Below are 7,053 nucleotides of genomic sequence, written 5' to 3' on the forward strand. Positions count from 1 at the left end.
TCCCTCCTTCCCCCACAGCACACGTGCAGACAGGACAGCCGTCCCAATGCCTTGCGAACCGCAATTGCCACGCTATACCCACCCTGCACTGGAGACGATCCACACAAGCAACCCACGGTCTAACATAGGTTCTTTGTCCGGATCGAGCTGACGAGCAGACGCACATGCACAATTGCGGCCCGAAATGAAACGCTTACAATGAAAACGGAATTAAGCATTCAGTCCCAGCTCTACGGCATGAGCTTCCTTCTCCTTTCTCAGCACGGGGCTGGGCTGCAGTCATCGCCCGGGCAAAACTCTGACGGACAGCCATGCCCAAGTGAGCACTGCAGAATCAGGGGGCAGCTTGTGGGAATGGGAGGGGGTCAGCTCCCCGCTGTGCCTCTGACTGGGTGCGTGATCTTGGGCAAGACACCTTCGGCCTCGATTCTCAGAAGTCCTGAGCTCCCACGACTCCAGCTGCGGTTAAGGGGAGCTGCGGGTGCTCAGCGCCTCTGAAAATCCGGCTCTTGCTCTCTCTGTGTCTCAGTTCCCCATCCGCACTAATGATCTTAGCACACAGGGAGCGTTAGGAGCATAAATCCATTTATGTACGTCAGACGCTCAGATACTACAGGGTTGGGGTGGGCACCACAGAAGAACTTAGACAGGCTTGGAGAGATTCCTCTAGTTTAACCATGTATTTGGAGAGGCGGGGATACCTAGCGGGCAGAGCACTGGACTGGGCATCAGGAGACCTAGGTTCGATTTTCCCAGCTCTGCAGGTGACCTTCAGCAAGTCCTGTGCTCCTCTGTGCCTCAGTTTCCCCACCACCACCATCTTTTGTTTGTTTAGACTGTAAGGTCTCTGGGGTAAGGACTGTGAATGTACAGCACCGAGCGTGATGGGGCCCTGGAGCCTCTAGAGCTACTATAATACAAATGACAATTTGGCTCTACGTTAGTCCAGTGTTTAGCACCCTGGGGTCCTGCTCAACGCCCATCTCTCTTTGGTACTGACACGGCTCCCGTTACCTACTATCTGAGCAGCTCTCACACTAACAGAGTTATCCTCCTGGGAGGCCACGCAGGGCTAGTACCCCCAGTGTACAGAGGGGGAACTGAGGCCCAGAGAGGCCATGTGGCTTGCCCAGGGTTGCACAGGAAGTCTGAAACCTAGGCCAGTGCCCTAACCACTGGACCATCTTTCCTCTCCTGGGGCTCATTGCGCTCCTGCAAGACAAATCACAAACCGGACAACAATCCCTCGGTATCGAGTCCTAGGATCCAGGTATCGTCCTTCAGCAATTGCATGAAAAGCACCATCCCAACTGAAGCTCAGCCCACAAGACGAGCACTCGGTGAACAAGGAGATAGGGCTGGCGTCCAGGGCTTCTCTGCAGCTCTGCTACTGAATCCACTCCTGAATCTTCCTACAGCATCTGCTGAGTACCTCCAAGGGAGCAGCGTAGCGGGAAGAGGTTAGTCTGGGGGGGAAGGATTATAACTGGATCATCACCCAGCTGATCTTGCCTGTTAGGGAAAGATTTAAGTCCCCCACTTGCTGCTCCTGGAAATCTGTCGCTTTGAATATCTGTAAGACTCTCCGGCTTCAATTCTCAGTATTTGCCGTCTTTAACGGCATTTCTCAAGCCTATCCCAAGCAGCTGGGCATACCACCTCAGTCCAAAAGTCCCAGCTACACTATGCCAGGGAACCAATTACATTATTCCACACTATGCAGCATAAATGGTACCTGTGTTTTACCCATTTGAGGAGATGGCCCTGGTACCGTAGGCCTAAGCAATGCCCCAAATCATCCTATTAAGAATCCCATCTCACCAGAGACTAGACACAGTCAAATTTCAAGGCTAGAAGGACCTTTGCGACCATCTAGTCTGACCTCCTGCATAACCCCGGCTATAACATTTCACCCAGTGATGGCTGCATCAAACTCATGCCTTGTGGTCCCAGCTGGAACGTACCTGACATTCCTCCAAATGTCCATAAAACACTGCCTGTAATACAGCATCTCAGTAACAGCTCTATAAAGGGATTCTCGGGACTTTCAACACAACATTTAGACTTGGGAGGAAGACAGTGCTACAGAAACCTAACACCAGTAGGAATTTTTTAATCTGTTAGCCAATATGTACGTGTGATACGTACTGCACACTAAATGAATATGCATTACACATTACATTTTATATACATGTTAGCACAAAGCTTTATATATGAATGGTTCGGTAATTACTCTTATTTACTTATGCTAAGTATCCCATAGCATTTTGCAAAGTGAAGTCAGTTTTGGCGCTAACAAACATGAAATCTGTCAAAGTCAAGATACAGTTGTTCTATATCTTAGTACAGGTACCTTCACGGCCAACTGCAGTATTCAAAACAAAGATAAGAAAAGTCCAGAATAAAACCACAAGTTAAGGAACTGTTACAAACTGGTTGGTTGGATTTTAGTGACGCAACTCGTAAAACCATACTATAAATACAGCTGGTTTAAATGCATATTTCGGAAACACACCTTCTGTGTCAAGGGAACACGCTGCAAGATAAGAATCGCTTCCCCAGACAGAGGGTATGTATGTCTGCTTTTCGTATTGTACTGTTTTATCTTTAGACAATACATTTGCCTACATTTGGTTATTTGGTCTCTTGAACGTATGCATGTATTCAAAAGAACTAGCTACGCTTTTAGCCAGTATAATTTGGTGAGCCAGGGAAAAGCCATTTTCCAAGCATTAGTCAAACCAATTTGGCACAAGGTCACAACCTGGCTGTTTGGATTTGGGATAGTGATCTCATAGAGGTTGAATTTGGGGGGTTACAGGGCCTAAATCCACTGACAGCAGGCTAGCCTGCAGGAAGGGGAGAATTTATATCAAGCGCTACTTTAGCAAATAACTGGGTAACAAAGATTACAGAAAGCAAAAACTGCTTTCTGGGCACAAAGCCATGCTTTCAGAATATATAAAAATTGATTACAGGTGCAACATTGCTTTTTGGGGACAGAACAGAATGGCTGACAACAGGAAATAATTAAACAATCAGTAAGTCATATAAGTACATTAAGCCAATATTTTCAAATCTGGGTACCTAAAGCTGGGCATCTCCAGCTCTATTATAGCACCACAATAATACCCAGATCTTCTCTAGCGCTTTTCATCCATGGATCTCAAAGCACTTTACCAAAGAAGTCAGTATCGTTATCCCCAAGCTACAGATGAGGAAACTGAGGCACGGGAACGGGACATGACTTCCCCAAGCCACCAAGCAAGCCACTGGCAGAGCCAGGAACAGAATCCAAGTATTTCAAGTTCCCGCCCAGTGCATGATCCACTAGGAAACTCAGCCTAACGGCAACCGACGTCAATAGGAACATTCACAGGGCATATTCACGGGAATATTTATAAGTTAAGCATCTGCTTAATTCTTTGCGCAATCAGGGCCTGAGATAACAAAATAAGTGGCCTGATTTCAGAGATCCTGTACACCCTTCAGTTTCACTGCATGGTAGGTTAAGGCTCTTCTCTATGCACTCAAGACCCCAATCTGGTAATTTACATGTGGACAGACTTCTGACTTTAACAGAGTTCCACGTAGATGAAGCAGTCTGCCAACACACTGTCAATTGCAGAACTAGGGTCTAAAAAACAGGGATCCAGATGCCTCATTTTAAGGCACTCGCGTTTGAAAATTAGAAGCCAAAATGTAGAGAGTTTTAGCCTTATACACTTTCCTTTTTTTGCAAATGATTTTGCTAGTTCATAAACCAGAAAAGTACCTTTTTTAACATCAAAAAGAACAATTTATGAAAGGGGGAAGAAACAAACACCTCAACAACTTAATAGGTACAAAAAAATAAATAGTAATAATAAATTAAACAGGAAAAAATCCCCAGGAAATGTGCTCCCAAGTGAAATATTTCCATACAAATTAATATAAAAAAAAATCCACTGAGAAGAGTTTGGATTTAAAGATTCCTGCTTCAGTGTCCGCAACCCAAACATTGCAGCATCATGCCAGCAAGAGAGCCAGAAAGCAAAAATCAAGCAGAAAAAAAAGGAGAAACTATTGTCTGATTTGACTTAACATACAAAAGGTAACAACCCGAAGGATGAAATGTAAATTAAATATTTTAAGTGCTTGCTTTGTAATAATTTGTTGCTGTTAATAACACAGAGTAGGACATTTGTTATGTAATTTGGAAGGCAGAAGGGTGTAGTGGATTGGGCAAGTCACTTCTCCTCTCCTGCCTCAGTTTCCCCTCCCACCCCATGTCTGCCTTATCTAACTTCTTCAGTCTCTTGATGTGTGCATGTCCAGAATCCTAATACAATGGGGTCTCAGTTAGGGCTTTGAGGCATTATTTTAGAACACAAATAAACAACAACAATTTAATCTGACGGTGTCCCTTAAAAGCTGGGGAGGGGGAATATTTTCTGAGTTTTCTGAAATTTCTCCTGCGTATTATTACAGTGACATGGGCCACTTAACCCATGACAGCCCCGCAGAGGTGCAGAAAGTGGCTAACGCCTAGATTTGTAAGCCGGCTGGGGCAAGGGCTGTCTTTTTGTTCGGCGTTTGCATGGCCTCCTGGGCATTAGCGCAGCATATGTGTAAGTGTTTGCACGAACAGCGCCTGATTGTGGAAGCTTTCAGCCATTTGTCAGTTATTCAAGTGTGGAGCTGGGGAGAGGGTAGCAGGGCAGGTGGTTAGCTCAATTAAGAAAGCCTAAGGCTGAGTTTAAGAACACGACTTTTCATTGCACTCAGATCTCTTTTAAACGGCCTCTCTTTTCAGTCGCCACACTCAGCTCGTACAGCCTGTGCTAAAGACCTCTCTGAGGAACGCCCGGTCTGCCTCGCTCGAAAGGGTTTGATTTAGGAACCACAGAGGTTGAGGGAAGTACTAATGACCGGCTATCTACAGGCAGGGGCTTCCTGTGATGGGGAGGAGAGAGAGGAGAAGCCCCCCTTATGGATGTGGGGTACAACCCGAACCCAATCCCAGTCAGCCGTGATGAGAGTGTGACGGAGGACGCAAAGCAGACCAACTGTGGGTGTGACCAGCCTGGACCGGGGCCCTTAGATTCCCGGACATTGTGTGTGGCGCTGTGTGGAGCCAAGTGGCCATGATATGACCCGTATGATCTAGCAGAAGGCAGGGAGACGGAGAACGCCAGCTCTGCACACTGGATAGTACCGTGGAACCCGATGGTGACCTGGTGAAGGGCAGGGGGTCCCGTGCACTATACGTGGCCCGGCAGAGCGAGGGAGGGGGCAGGGGGCTGCATTCACTGTACATGGCCCGGTGGGGCAGGGGAAGGGACGGGGGCCCCATGCACTGTACGTGTCCTGGTGGGGGGCCCGGGCCCATACACTATGTGGAGCAGAGGAGGGGGCAAAGGTCCCATACATGGTCTGTGGCCCGGTGGGGCAGGGGAGGGGTTGCATATGCTGTACATGGAGTGAAGGAGGGGGCAGAGGCGCCCATGTACTGTACGTGGCCTGGCAGAGCAGGGGAGGGGGCGGGGGTCCCATACATGGGCTGTGGCCAGTGGGGCAGGGGAGGGGTCACATCCGCTGTACATGGAGCAGAGGGGGGTGCGGGGGGGCATGTATTGTACTTGGCCTGGTGGGAGGGTCCCACACACTGTACACGGGTAGCCTGGCAGAGCAGGGCAGGGCAGGGGGCCCCATACACTGTATATGGCCCGGTGGGGGGAGGGGTTTCCATACACTGTACATGGAGCTGAGGCGGGGGGGGGGCCCATACACGGTATATGGCCCGATGCCCCTCCCCCCGCGGCGCGCGCGCTCACCCAGGCCCTGCTGCCTGTAGCCGCGGCCGCCTCCACGTGCGCTCACGCGCCGCAGGCGGAGCCCGGAGGGAAGCAGCGCCCGGCCCGGCCCGCGACCAGCTCAGCTCGCGCCGCAGGGAGGGAGCCTTGAACGCACCCCGCCCAATGCAAGGCGCGCGCTCAGCGGGACCCCCGCCTCGCTGCTCCCGTCCCGCCAGGTCCGTCTGTCCTTCCGCCCTGTCCCACGTTCCGCGCTGCCGGCAGCGTCCCGCCCCCGCCCCGTCGAGCCCATGCAGCGCCAGCGATCCGTTTGCACGGCGCCCCTCACCGCGCCATGTGGACAGGAGCCGGATTCGCCCTGTGGGACGCGAATTATCTTCCCCAGGGCCGTGTGCCCCCTCCCCGCCCCCCAGCTCCTTCCGCACACCAGGAGGAATTGTACAGCGGGGTGGTTGGTTGGTTGGATTGGGCAAGGAACTTTGCACCTGCCTGCCTCAGTTTCCCCACCGGGCAGGGAGGGACGCACCACCCTATAGTGTAAGGTGCGTTTTTCATGCTAGAAAATTACCTGGTCTGTTGGGCCCAGATCCTCCAGGGTCCTAATTCCCACGGATTTCAGTGTTAGGTAGGCTCAGTCTGAAGGAACAGGCCTTGGTTGTAGGTTACAGGTCTAGGGGAATACTGACCAGCATAGGGCGGCGGGTAAGGGGGAGATTTCCAACGCAGCCCAAGGATTCCCATTAAAAGGAAGCCTGAAACATGCCCAGCATCCATATGTGCAGCCCATGATAACAAACGATATCGATCCTCTAGGGCTGTGATTTTCAACCTTTTCTCACTGGCAGACCCCTCAAAAATTTTAAATGGAGGTGTGGATCCCTTTGGAAATCTTAGACATCGACAGGTTGGAAACCACACTGCTCTAGGGTAGCTTTCATTTCAGGCACTCAAAGACCCTTACAAACACTAATTAACCTTAGTATTAATTATCATTTGCATTACATAATGTCCAGAGGCCCCTCAGAGATCAGGGCCCTGTTATTCTAAGCATGATATAAATATTTATTCCCAAGCCCGTCCCTGTCCCGGAGAACTTACAACTGAATTTTGCAATAGCCCCGTAAATTCAGTGCAGTGAAATCTGCACAGAGCACTAGCAATCGCCCTCTTTAAAGCAGTGAATGTATTTTATTGAGGGCGGACTCTCTCAGACTTCACTGAAATGGATTCTGTTTTGATGAAACAGCGTATTTCAACC

General features: G+C 49.9%; 1 protein-coding gene across 1 annotated transcript in view; it reads right to left on the reverse strand.

Annotated features, from left to right (window-relative positions):
* Positions 1-6,093, reverse strand: part of LOC137142839 (glycerol-3-phosphate acyltransferase 2, mitochondrial-like) — a 36,153-nt gene extending 30,060 nt beyond the window's left edge. Inside the window, exon 1 of the mRNA XM_067532304.1 lies at positions 5,953-6,093. The gene's annotated coding sequence lies outside the window, so the exon portion shown is untranslated. The remainder of the gene's footprint in view (positions 1-5,952) is intronic.
* Between the last annotated feature and the right edge of the window lie 960 nt (positions 6,094-7,053).

This window comes from Emydura macquarii, unplaced genomic scaffold, assembly GCF_026122565.2.
Source record: "Emydura macquarii macquarii isolate MOO-44397 ecotype Brisbane River unplaced genomic scaffold, CSIRO-AGI_Emac_v2 contig_3257, whole genome shotgun sequence".
Lineage (NCBI taxonomy): Eukaryota > Metazoa > Chordata > Testudines > Chelidae > Emydura > Emydura macquarii.